Here is a 14,775-nt window from a genome sequence, read left to right as displayed (position 1 = left end):
ACCGAAGCAACTTCCACAAGATACAGCATTTGCTCAGGAGCTCTTGGAAAAGCTCTTATGACTCTCAATTTTTTTTCATAAAGACATAGGAATACGTGAATGTTCATGGTAATGCCATAAACTAGAATTATGGATAAACTGTAGAAGCATCTGGGACAAATCTGGTTAAGCACTGGGCTACTAAAGGCAGTTTGAATTCACGCGGAGGCATCTCACAAGAAAAGCCTGGTGATCTACTTCCAAAATTTTGAACACAGACAGGAAAACCCGCGAGTGCAATTCTACTCTGAAACATATTGAGCTGCCATGAGTTGGAATTGCCTCAAGAGCAAATGGCTTGGTTTTTTGGTTTGAGTCAAATCACCAAGAAAGAGGTTAATATTTAACCTAGAAGCCTTACTGATAGGAAGAGAAGTCATGAGAATACGTATTAATGTCCAAAGAGGTCCTCGAGGAAAGACATTGTGAAGCTGCAAAATTAGGATTTGTGTCAGTGGAAAATCAGCAATTAACACCTTCTTTTAAAACTGCAGCTGGAGGGAGGGACAAACAACAACTATGATTACAAAAAGAAACTTGCATGAATTCAAACAGTAGCAATATATTTAACCAGACAAATAGATACTAAAATCATGAATACATAGAAGGAACTGTAAAAAATAAGCAAACAAATGAAGAATGGAAATAACTTTTCTACCAAGGGGAAGTTAGAGTGAAGAAAAGCTTAATATTGAGACTGCTCTTGTTACTAAACTTTAAGAAAAAATTAAAATAACAGAAATTGAGTCTATATTCTCCCTGTTTAATAGAAGTGTTGCATTTATTCTAATTCCTAAGGCATTACAAGTTCACTGTAGAACTCTTGAAAAATATAAAAAGGCATGAAGAAGTTATCTCATGGGTCAGAGGTAACCATTGCTCATATTTTGAAGGTCATATGTATGTATTTACAACATTGGATTATCCTGGCAGTATTAATTTCCTATTGCTACTATAAAAAATCGCCACAAATTTAATAGCTTAAAACAACACAATTTTTTCTTTTACAGTTCTGGAGGTTAGAATCAATCTAAATGAATCTCACCAGGCTAAAGGCAGGAGTTCCTGGATGGCATAAGCAGTTAAGGGCTCAGCTACTAACTGAAAGTTTGGTGGTTTGAATCCACCCAAAGGCACCTCAGAAGAAAGGCCTGATGGTCTATTTCAAAAGGTCACAGCCATTGAAAATGCTAGGAAGCACAGTTCTACTCTGAAACACATGGGGTCCTTATGAGTTGGAATCAACCCAAAGGCAGCTGGTAGGCTAGAAGTCAAGGTTTCAGCAGGACTGGTTCCTCCTCAAGGCTCTAAGGGGAAAATTGTTTTCCTTCCTTTTTCAGCTTCTACTGGCACCTGTATTGCTTGGTATGTGATGCCTTCCTTCATTGTCAAAGCTCATCATTCCAAACTCTGCTTCTGTCATCACATTGCCTTCTCCTCTGTCTGAATCTTCCTGCAACCTTCTTATAAGGACCCTTTTGATTACAGCAAGCCCATCTGGATAATCTAGGACTATGTCTCTATCAAGATTCCTAACTTAATCACATCTGCAAGGTCTCTTATGTCATACGTTAACAGGTCCCCTGGATTAAAACAAGGATATATTAGGCAACATTCGCAGATTCCCCTGGATTAGAGCATGGATAAGTATGGTAACATTCACAGGTCTCCTGGATTAGAACATGGATATACATGGTAACATTCACATGTACCCTGGATTAGAACACGGATATACATGGTAACATTCACTGGTCCCTTGCATTAGAACATGGATATACATGGTAATATTCACAGGTCTCCTGCATTAGAACATGGATATACATGGTAACGTTCACAGATTCCCCTGCATTAGAACATGGCTATATATGGTAACATGCACAGGTCCCCTGTATTAGAGCGTGCATATATATGGTAGCACTCACAGGTCCCCCAGATTAGAACATGGAAATACATGGTAATACTCACAGGTCCCCTGAATTAGAACTTGGATATATATGGTAGCACTCACAGGCCCCCGGCATTAGAACATGGATATACACGGTAACATTCACAGGTCCCCTGGATTAGAACATGGATATACATGGTAACATTCACTGGTCCCTTACATTAGAACATGGATATACATGGTAATATTCACAGGTCTCCTGCATTAGGACATGTAGATACATGGTAACATTCACAGATTCCCCTGCATGAGAACATGGCTATATATGGTAACATTCACAGGTCCCCTGCATTAGAGTGTGGATATATATGGTAACTCTCACAGGTCCCCCAGATTAGAACATGGAAATACATGGTAATATTCACAGGTCCCCTGGATTAGAACATGGATATACCTGGTAACATTCACTGGTCTCCTGGAATAGAACATGTATATGCATGGTAATGTTTACAGGTCCCCTGGAATGGAACATTGATATATATGGCAGCACTTACAGGTCCCCTGAATTAGAACATGGATCTACATGGTAGTCCTCACAGGATCCCTGGATTAGAACATCGATATACATGGTAACATTCACATGTCCCCTGCATTAGAACATGGCTACATATGGTAACATTCACAGGTCCCCTGCATTAGAACATGGATAAATATGGTAACACTCACAGTTCCTCAGGATTAGAACATGGAAATACGTGGTAATATTCACAGGTAGCATGAATTAGAACATAGATATATGTGGTAACATTCACAGGTCCCTGGATTAGAACATGGATATACATGGTAATATTCACAGGTACCCTGAATTCCAAACCTAAACCAAACCCACTGCCATCGAGTCGATTACAACTCATAGCGACCCTAGAGACCCTAGAAAACAGAGTAGAACTGCCCCATAGAGTTTTCAAGGAGCGCTTGGTGGATGTGAACTGCCGAACTTTTGGTTAGCAGCCGTAGCACTTAACCACTATGTGGCCAGGGTTTCCTCACCCTCAATTAGAACATGAACATACATGGTAACCTTCACAGATTTCCCTGTATTAGAACATAGATAAGCATGGTAACATTCACAGGTCCCGTGGATTAGAACATGGATATACATGGTAACATTCACAAATCCCCTGGATTAGAACATGGATGTGCCTGCTAACATTCACTGGTCCCCTGGAATAGAACATGGATATGCATGGTAACATTTACAGGTCCCCTGGAATGGAACGTGGATATATATGTTGGCACTCACAGGTCCCCTGAATTAGAACATGGATCTATGGTAGCCCTCACAGGTCCCCTGGATCAGAACGTGTATATACATGATAACAGTCACAGGTCTCCTGCATTAGAACATGGATATATATGGTTACACTCACAGTTCGCCTGGTTTAGAACATGGAAATACATGGTAATATTCACAGGTACCCTGAATTAGAACATGGATATATATGGTAACATTCACAGGTCCCCTGGATTAGAACATGGATATACATGGCAACATTCACAGGTCCCCTGGATTAGAACATGGATATATATGGTAACATTCACAGGTTCCCTGGATTAGAACATGGATATACATGGCAACATTCACAGATTTCCCTGGATTAGAACATGGATATACATGTTAACATTCACAGGTCCCCTGGATTAGAACATGGACATACATGTTAACACTCACAGGTCCCCTGGAATAGAACATGGATATACATGGTAACTTTCACAGGTACCCTGGATTAGAACATGGATATATATGGTAACACTCACAGGTCCCCTGGATTAGAACATGGATATACCTGGTAACAAGAACATGGATATACATGGTAACATTTACAGGTCTCCTGGAATAGAACATGGATATATATGGTAGCAGTCACATGTCCCCTGAATTAGAACATGGATCTACATGTTAACCCTCACAGGTCCCCTGGATTAGAACATGGATATACATGGTAACGTTCACAGGTCCCCTGCATTAGAATATGGATATACGTGGGAACTTTCACCCATCCCCTGGATTAGAATATGAATACATTTGGGGCCATTTTTCTGCCTGCCACACTGACTGTCCAGTGCAGTTACTCTCAAGTCGATTCCAACTCCTGGTCACCCCGTGTGTGCAGAGAGAACTGTGCTCCATAGGGTTTTCAGTGGCTGATTTTTCAGAAGTAGATCAGTAGTCCTTTCTTCTGAGGCCACTTTGGGTAAATTTGTACCTGTAGCCTTTCAGTTAGTAGCTGAGTGTTTAACTCTTTGTGCCACCCAGAGACTCCCCACTGACTATATTGTTGTGTGCTGTCGAGTTGATTCTGACTCTGAGCAACCCTAGAACCCAGGACTGCCCCACAGGGTTTCCTAGGCTTTAATCTTTGCAAGAGCAGATCACCAGGTCTTTTCTCCCACGGAGCCACTGGTGGGTTCGAACCAATGACCTTTGAGTTATTGGCCAAGTGCTTAATCATTCATTGAGCCACCAGGGCTCCTTACACTGACTGTATACTTTGAATTTGTTTTCCCTGTGATGAGGTATCAGGAATGATGAATTCCAGAAAGCAGTCTCTAAACCACAAAACAGCTCTAAGAATTTTTAATGTAGAAGTGAAGACATGCTTATATGGTTGATACAGACCTTAAATTTCTGAAATGGTGGACAGACAATGAGCTAAAGAGTTTGTAAACATTTTCAGCCAGGGAAGCTTGCTCTGTCTGTAATTTTTCAGTCGTATAGCATTGCTCTTTCTCTTAGAGGGAGGGGTGGAGATTTTTCCAAGATTCCCTTAATGGGTAGACTGTTACTCATACCGGAGTGAGTGCTTTCATCTGTCTTCATAAGAATTTTAGGGGAAAGCTGAGAAAGTTTGCATCAGGGATATCATTTGACAAATGGCATTTCATCGTAAAATCTCTTAATTCCCAAATAAGTCAGTTTGTTCTGACATTTCTAGTTTGGAAATAATTTTAAGAACAGTGTTTAAAAAAATGTGATCTCTGCATTTTCATCTCCTTTCCTTCTTTTAAGCTTATATTCATTTGCTTAAGTAATGGATACTTTGTATCTTTGCTTGTGAATTTCTTTTTCTCCAAATATAACTAAAATAAACTTTTATTGATTGAGTTTGCAAATCCTGATAAGCCTACACTTCAAGTACTGTGCCCAGAAACACAGAACACAATATATACATATCTTTGATCTTATCAACCACGTAAATTTAATTCTTGGGTTTAGCCTTCTTTATATACTTTTGTGAAGTATTTTAATTTATTCTTCCTATTAATATACACGAGCCCTGGAGGCACAGTGGTTAAGAGCTTGGCTGCTAACCAAAAGGTCGGGAGTTCAATCCACTAGCCGCTGCTTGGAAACCCTATGGGGCAGTTCTACTCTATCCTTTAGGGTCGCTATGAGTTGGAATTGACTTGATAGCAATGGGATTTTTTTGGATTAATAAACACAGTGGTTAAAGCTTTCAACTGCTAAGTGAAGCGTTAACAGTTTGAAACTACCAGCTGCTCTGCAGGAGAAAGATGTGGCAGTCTGCTTCCATAAGGATTACAGCCTTGGAACCCCTACAGGGCTGTTCTACTCTGTCCTACAGGGTCACTATAAGTCAGAATCAACTTGAAGGCAGTGGGGTTTATTAATACAGTCCAGTCTGCAACAGATATGGGAATGGCATGCGACTGACAGTGCTTTGCTCTGTTGTGCACAGGGTCTCTATGAGTCGAGGCTGACTCAATGGCAGCTAACATCAACAACATACTTTTCTGAAATATTTTAATTTACTCTTTCTATTAATATAATAAATATTGGCTACTTAGCAAGTGAAAGGAGCTTTACTGTGTTTTGTGAAGGCTATAAAATCACCCCATTTTATTTTGTACAAGTCCTTCTGAAATTCAGGTTCATGGGAGCTTTCCTTGCTTTGACGTATGGGATTTATTTACTTATTTATTCATTCTTTCGTTCATGCATGAATGCATTCATATAAAGCAATACACTTCTCTCGAACTTTCTGACTGCAATTTTCATATATATATATATATATATATGTTTTTTCATTCTTGTTCAGTGATATAGAGCCAGACCATGAGCTTGTATTTTCACAATGCCAAATTTTTAAGCTGTTTTTGATAAGGTTTAGGCTCTATGTCTACATAACATTTCCTCCCTTTTTATCTCTAAGAACAAGATGACATGGTCAGTCCACTTGGCCATCATGAACCCTAAAAATTTGATTTATTTCTCCTCACTTATGTTGAAGTTATCAATAAGGCAAATTTCTAATTTATCAGATGTTTTTCTTTTAGCAAAATAACCTTTATATCTGCCATGCAAATTTTGAAAGTCCCATGCCTGAGAATATTTTTTTATAGCCAATTATAGTCAGCACCAAGGTAGCCTCATTCAACGTTTCTGTTTGGATCAGCTGTCCATGGTATGCTTCTATTATGATATCATTCCAAAGCCTCTTCCCCAACCAGTACTTTCTCTTTGAATTCTTCCAGATGTTGGAATTCTGCCCTAATCCCAGAGTCTATGAATAGGTATGTTCTCCTTAAATACAGCATCTCTGGGAGCTCAATGGAATCCATGCATAGTGCAAATGTTAGCGTGCTAAGCTGGAAACCAAAAGGATGGAGGTTTGAGTCTACCCAGAGATGCCTAGGAAAAAAGGCCTGGCAATCTACTTTCAAACAGTCAGTCATTGAAAGCCCTATATAGCACAGTTCCACTCTGACACACATCACATCTCCATGAGTTGGAGTCAACTGATGGCAATTTGTGTGTGTGTGTGTGTAAGCTTAATGCCTATCTGGACCATCCTGTTGCTCTCCATACATTCTCTTGTTACTCTGTTCTACCAATCTGTTGAGGCCTTTTATTATCAGCAATATCTGGATTCTTATCTGATTATGAATATATTCCAGGTTGGAACCATGCCTTGCCTCAATTCTGCAGCTGCCAGATCCAAGTTTCAAAGGATCACTGAACACAAATCTAAGAGAAATAGTGATCGTATTGAGAAAGACTCATTAATAACCTGTGTTATGCAGATGACATAACCTTACTTGCTGAAAGTGAAGAGGACTTGAAGCACTTACTGATGAAGATCAAAGACCACAACCTTCAGTATGGATTGCACCTCAACATAAAGAAAACAAAAAATGCTCACAACTGGACCAATAAGCAATATCATGATAAATGGAGAAAAGATTGACGTTGTCAAGGATTTCATTTTACTTGGATCCACAATCAACATTCATGGAAGCAGCAGTCAAGAATTCAAACAATGGATTTCACTGGGCAAATTTGCTGCAAAAGACCTCTTTAAAGGTTAAAAAGCAAAGATGTCACTTTGAAGACTAAGGTGTGCCTAACCCAAGCCATGGTATTTTCATGCACCTGATATGCATGCAAAAACTGGACAAAGAGTAAGAAAGAAAGAAGGAGAATTGATGCCTTTGAATTATGGTGTGGGCGAAGATTATTGAATATACCATGGATTGCCAGAAGGAGCCAATCTGGAAGAAATACAGCCCGAATGCTCCTTAGAACTGAGGATGACAAAACTTCATCTCACTTTCTTTGGACATGTTATCAGGAGGGACCAATCCCTGGAGAAGGACATCCTGCTTGGTAATAGTGAAAAAAAGGAAGACCCTTAATAAGATGGATTGACATAGTGGCTGCCAAAATGCGCTCAAACACAGCAACGACTGATTGTGAGGATGATGCAGGACCGGGCAGTGTTTTGTTCTACTGTGCATGGAGTTGTTATGAGTCAGAATCGACTCAACAACAACAACAACAATTACACCAATCATAACTGATGCAACTGCAGAAGCCCATGAGGATTTCTTCAACTATTTTTTTTAATTGTGTACACACACAAAACCTTAGCAAAGACCATTCTAAACACTTTAATCAGGGGAAATTTCTCTGTTTCTCACTCCAAAGAGATGATGTAGCAATGTCTCATAAAAAGATGCAAAGGCAGATACTGGAACCTTCTTCACTTGTTCATCTTAACTGCTTGCTGGAACCCTCTTCACTTGTTCATCTTAACTGCTTGCTATCTGCTTTTGATGCCAACCACTGTTGCAGAAGTTGCTGTCAACCCAGGTAATTTCCTGCAGTCTGAAGTCCAGCCGGTAGCTGACCTCACTACCTTTTCTTTGTTAATTAGCAATGGAATGAACAATTACATCGCATTCTTATACTGACGTATGACTGCTAATGAATGACTTGCTGTTGTTAGGTGCCATCAAGTCAGTTCCCACTCACAGCGACCTTATGTAAAACAAATGCAACACTGCCCAGTCCTGCACCATCCTCACAATCATTGTTATGCTTGAGCCCATTGTTGTAGCCGCTATGTCCAATCCATGTCACTAAGGATCTTCCTATTTTTCCCTGGCCCTCCAACTTACCAAGCATGATGCCCTTCTCCAGGGGCTGGTCCCACCTGATAACATGTCGAAAGTATGTGAGATGAAGTCTTGCCACCCTTGCTTCTAAGGAGCATTCTGGATGTACTTTTTCCAATATGGATTTGTTCATTCTTCTGGCAGTCCATGGTATATTCAATATCCTTCACCAAAACCATAATTCAAAGGCATCAATTCTTCTTTGGTCTTCTTTGTTCATTGTCTGTATGCTTTTGCACGCTATGAAGCTGTTGAAAATACCATGGTTCGGGTCAGGCTCACCTTAGTCCTTAGAGCGACATCTTTGCTTTTTAATACTTTAAAGAGGTCTTTTGCAGCAGATTTGCCCAGTGAAATGTGTTGTTTGATTTCTTGACTGCTGCTTCCATGGGCATTGATTGTAAATCCATGTAAAACGAAATCCTTGACAACTTCAATATTTTCTCCATTTCTTATGATGTTGCTTATTTGTCCAGCTGTGGGGGTTTTTGTTTTTTTTATGTTGAGGTAATCCATACTGAAGGCTGCAGTCTTCGATCTCCATCAGTAAGTACTTCAAATCCTCTTTGCTTTCAGCAAGCAAGCTTGTGTCATCTGCATAATGCAGGTTGTTAATGAGCCTTCCTCCAATCCTGACGCCACTTTCTTCTTCATATAGTCCACCTTCTCTAGCTCCAGCTATGTCTTTGACTTCATGCCTTACTTAGCTCTTCCTTGTGCTTTGTACTGTAGGCACACTGCTCTTCTTTTCTTTTTCTCAAATGTCTCAAGCTTTTTTCTGTCTAGGGAGCTTTGCTCTGGAATGCAATGCCAGTTCATTACACAGGCTCAAATTCATCTCTCCAGAGAGTTTTCTTCAGATCACCTTATTTTAAGTAGCCTTTCACTCACCTTATAATGCCGATTTCATGGGCTATTGTTATTTTCTTCACAGTACTTATCTTTTTTTTTTTTTAATGATTTTAATCTTGTGTTTACTTGCTTATTACTCTCCATACCCATTAAAAAATAATCTTAATGAAGGCAGGGACCTCATCTGTCTTGTTTAACATTGTGATTCTAGGATCAGAATAGTTCCTGGCACCATGTTAGGTACTCAATAAGTATTTGTAAAATGAATTTGTAGCCTTTCCACACACAGGGCTATGACTTGTTATGAAGGTATTTCGTGTAGATTTTTCCATGCAATTAAGTTTCTCTATTGCTGAAGAATAAATTGTACAATTTTTTTTTCATAATTTATTCCCCCCCTCGATGTGCTGGGATTTTCATAGTATGTTATCTGAGTGTTTCTTTCATCTTTGGGTTACTTTCTTCATCACTGTTTCTTCCCAAAAATGAACCAATTTCTTCTATGGTGCTGTCAGAATTTAATCTGACTCCAATATTCCTTGGCCACACTGTTTAATTTTTTCTAAAGAAATAGGCTATTGCTTGATCTAATAACAATAACGTAAGCTGTGCCTTCTCTTTGCTCGAGCACACTGAGTGAACACCAGGGATATGGCGGTAACTAAAAGGTTACAGCTGGAGCTCAAAATGTAGATTGAATCGAATCTCAGGGCTGTGTGCTCCGAGGCCAATGGCTGCAGATATCTGTTGGTGTCTCCTGCACTAAGAAGCAGAATTCCATCCAAGGTCATGGAGAATAGATGCCCTGCAAGGAATTACTAATTGATGATTTAACTTCAGCTACACCATTAATTTGTTCTTTAGGAGCCTGGGAAAGAGTGGAGAGCAGACACATGAAGATTTCCTAGGCTCAGCAACAGAGGCCACATTTTATGGCTTGGAATGAGATGGAATTATTGAGAAAAAGGAAGCAAACTCTTCATTACTGCGTCTCTTAAAAAGGTTTAATTCTCAAGACTTTCATAAATTAAACAATGCTAACCGAATTACTTGTGCAGCCAAAGCAAGAATACATCTCTGATCTTTATCACATACATTTAAGCTAATCCAGCTAAAGGTAGGTGTTTTGATTTAGGCTTATCATTCTCCCAGAACTTCCACAGCAATGTTGCTTTCTCTTTAGGTGCCCCACACTGTCCCAATACCCTGCTTTTTCCTACAACAAAGCTTGCTTACAAGATGCTCCCGCAGGACTTTCATACATTACAGATGATAATCAAAAAGATAAAAATTAAGACCCTAATATTAAAGAACAGATGATGAATTATTATGTTATCATTTCCATAGAAAACTTAGGGGCATTTTGATAAGGACAAAGACTTAATTACTGTGATCATATAAAGTTGGATAGAAATTGTCCCACAATGGCGGGTTTTTCAGCATTTTGCTAAACTCCTCGAAGAGGACAGGGATCCATCACTACTTAATTTTAAATCTCCAGATATTGACGTGATGTCTAGCACAGTACATCTCCAGCCTTACCTCCCACCATCTACCTGACATGGTTCAGTTTAGTAATATCAAAAATACACACAAAGTATTGTTTCAAGCCTTTTTGTCTGTGTTCATGCTTTTCCTTCTTCACTGAATCCCTCTCACGTCCCCTCCTAAGGTCCTTTTTTGTGGACCATATTGTGATACTCAGCTGAGGGGTTACCTTACCCAGGTGTCCTCCCTCCGCTTGTCCCATGGCAAGTTGCACATTCATTCATCAAAACTGTCACACGGAATTAAAATTATGTGTTTACTTGTCAATCTCTCTAACAAGACTGGAAGCTATCGCTGGAGAGCATGGCCTCCACTTTATAGCCTCTACATCTTACCGAGGACTTAGCATATGTTTATGGAACTAAACTAAATCTAACAAATGATTACTGAATTTAATTGACTACACTTTATTTGCTGAAGAAAGCACTTAACCTACACTCAGCCAAAATATTACAGCGCTGAAACATCGTGACTGGAGCTTAGAATTCCATGCGTTTGCAGCTTTGACTTCTTTTCATTTTAGCAGCCTATTGTCCGATTCTCTATTTCTTTCCTATTACAGGGGTAAATCATATCAGATGAGACTTTACTTAGATGTGGACACTCCTGCCTCTAAAACACTAATAACATTTATATTCACTCTCGAATGGACAATTTGTTTCAATCATCATTTTACCCTCCTATTCTAACCACTGCACAATATCACTCTTCTGATTTATCTTTATTTGATGATACTACCAGCTATACACACATGTACTCACATACACACAAACACATTGAATATATAGTTTAGTCTTTATCATTGATCTGATACACATAAATTTCAGTTAAAATATACCAGTCCCACAACACAAATCAAACTTCAGTTACCGTGATCAATTAGCAGTGTGTAACTGCATAAAGCATAGACTTCACTGCCAGGTTCGCAGTCCACGAATCACTAGTTAATGACAGATGTGTGTGGAGATCAGAGACAGATCATATCACTTCTGCCAAGGTCTCTCTGTGATTGGTCACTGCACATCAGTCATTCAGTTCACAGGCATCGAGACATGTAGTCATGTTGCCTTCCTTGTCTCCCAGTAATAATCCCGGATGATATTTTACAAAAATGAATAATCCAAAGAGAATTGTCCAACGAAGTAACAATATAGCAAATAATGCTGTAAATGAAATGGAAAACAAATGAAAATGGAGTTATAGAAGAACTAGCCAGCTGTGGGAATGTTGACACTGCCAGGTTTTGAAAAATCTAGAGATACAGCCAGGGGAACTGAATGAACATGAACATATAAACATAAATGAGGTAAGAGGTCCTGATGAAAAATGAATGTGATAAACTATATGACAGAAAAAAAATATGAAGATGTCCAAGAGGGAGTAATGCCAGCAAAAAACTTGGCATTAATGGAGATTTCAGAGATAGTTCATGACTTTGAAAGTACAAAGGACAAACTGTTGAAGTCTGATACAAATGTAGAAAGGAATATGACAATTGCCCAAGGCATTGAAAAGACGCTATATCTGTATCATAGCTAGAGACAGAAAAGATAAACACTGTTCCAACTGAAAAGTCAAACTAGTCATTGTATGCATCAATAGTCCATTCCTTTTTATTGCTGAGTAATTTTTAACATATCATGATATAGATGTATCGCAGTTTGATTATAGTTTTTGATAAAATAAGTTTTCATTTCCTTGGAATAAATGCCGAAGATTGCAACTGCTGGATCCTAGACAGTTTCAGGTTTATATTTTTAAGAAACTGCCAAACTCTTTTCCAGAGTTCTTGTACCATTTGTATTCTTACCAGCAATGTATAAGTAATCCAGATTCTCATTTTTGCCAGCATTTGGTGTTGTCACTGTTCTGTTTTTTTTTTTTTTAATACACATTCTGCTAAGTATCTCATTGTGATTTTAAATTGCATTTGCCTGATATCTAATGGGAAACCCTGGTGGCATAGTGGTTAAGTGCTATGGCTGCTAACCAAAAGGTCATCAGTTCGAATCCACCAGGCGCTCCTTGGAAACTCTATAGGACAGTTCTACTCTGTCCTATAGGGTCATTATGAGTTGGAATTGACTTGATGGCAATGGGTTTGGTTTTTTGGAATATCTGATGATTTCGAACATCTTTTCGTGTGATTATTTGCCATTTATTAACCTTCTTCAGTGATATATCTGTTTATGTCTTTTGTCAGTTTTCAAACTGGGTTGTTCTTTTTGCTATGAGTTTAATGGTGCTTTACATATTCTAGATACTAGTCCTTTGTCAAATATGTGGTTTGCAATTATTTCCTCCCAGTCTGTAGCTTGCCTTTTCATCCTTTTAACAGAGACTTTTGCAGGGCACATGTTTTAATTTTTATGAATTCCAATTTATCAATTTTTAGTTTACGGATTGCACATTTGACGTCAAATCTAACAACTCTTCGAATATCAAAGATTAGATACCAAAGATTTTCCCTGCTTTTTTTTTTTTTTTGGTTTTGTTTTACAGTTTTATGTTACATTTAATTATGTCATCGGGTTTGAGTTAATTTTTGTATAAAGTGTGAGGCTTAGGTCAAAGTTATTTATTTTTTACTGTGGATGTTCAATTGCTCCAGCACTATTTGTTGAAAAGGCTATCTTTCCTCCAGTGAATTGTTTTTGCACCATTGCCAAAAATAGGTTGGCCATATTTGTATGGCCAATCTATTTGAATCTATTTCTGGATTCTCTATTTTGTTCCATTTATTTATGTGTATATTTCTCCACCAGTCTTGATTGTTGTGTCTATATAATAAGCGTTCAACTCATACAGAGAAATTCCTTCCACGCTTTCAAAATTGTTTTAGCTATTCTAGTTTCTTTGCCTTTCCGTATGCATTTTAGAATCATCTTTTTTTATAAATACAAAAAATATTGCTGGGATTTATTAGAATTTTTGATAAATCTCTTATTAACTTGGAGAGATTTCTCATTTTACTTTGTTGGAATGTTCAATCCATAAACATTATATGTGTGTGTGTGTATATACCCATTGCTGTTGAGTCAAATTTGACACATATCTACTCCACAGGACAGAGAAGAACTGCCCCATAGGGTTTCCAAGAATAGCCTGGTGGATTTGGTTAGCAGACACAGCTCTAAACCACTATGCCACCCTATATATGTTATGTGTATGTGTGGATATGTGTGTATATGGAGAGAGAGAGATTCCACATTCTGAGTCACAAAACAAACCGAACAAATCTCTTAATATTGAAATCATACAACGGATGATCTATATAACTAGAAATGGAGTGGGATCAAAAACAGAAAGAGACCCGAAAAATCACCAAATATTTGGAAAATAAATCGCTTTTCTAAATAATCCATGAGTAAAAGAGCAAGTCTCAGGAAGCTTTTTTTTTTTTTTTTCCAGAATACATTGAATTGAATCCTAATTAAAATATATCATATCACAATTTGTGGGACACAGCTAGAACAGTGCTGAGAGGGAAATGTATAGCACTAAATGCATACATTAAAAAAGATGAAAAGTCTCGAATCAATCATCTAAGATCCCATTTCAAGAACCTAAAAAATTAAGAGCAAAATAAATCCAAAGAAGGCAGAAATAAGGAAATAATATAGAGCAGAAACCAATGAAATACAAAAAAAAAAAAAGGAAAACACAAGAGAAATAGTGAAAAAAAAAGAACTAGTTCTTTGAAAAGATCAATAAAATTTTCTAATTCATAGCAAGACTAAGAAAAAGAAAAAGGAGAGAAGATACAGATTGCCAATACCAGGAGTGAAACAACAGATATCACCAGACACCAAAGGATAAAGAAAAATTCTCATACATACATTTGACAATTTTGATGAAAAAGGACAATTCCTTGAAAAGTACAAAGTACTGCACCTCACCCTATAATAAATAGGTAATTTGAGTAGCCCTATAAATATTTTAAAAACCCTAGTAGGACAGTGATTAAGCAT

This window comes from Elephas maximus, chromosome 14, assembly GCF_024166365.1.
Source record: "Elephas maximus indicus isolate mEleMax1 chromosome 14, mEleMax1 primary haplotype, whole genome shotgun sequence".
In the NCBI taxonomy this organism is placed as follows: Eukaryota; Metazoa; Chordata; class Mammalia; order Proboscidea; family Elephantidae; genus Elephas; species Elephas maximus.
The sequence above is the reverse complement of the archived record's forward strand: the minus strand, read 5'-3'. Positions refer to the sequence as shown.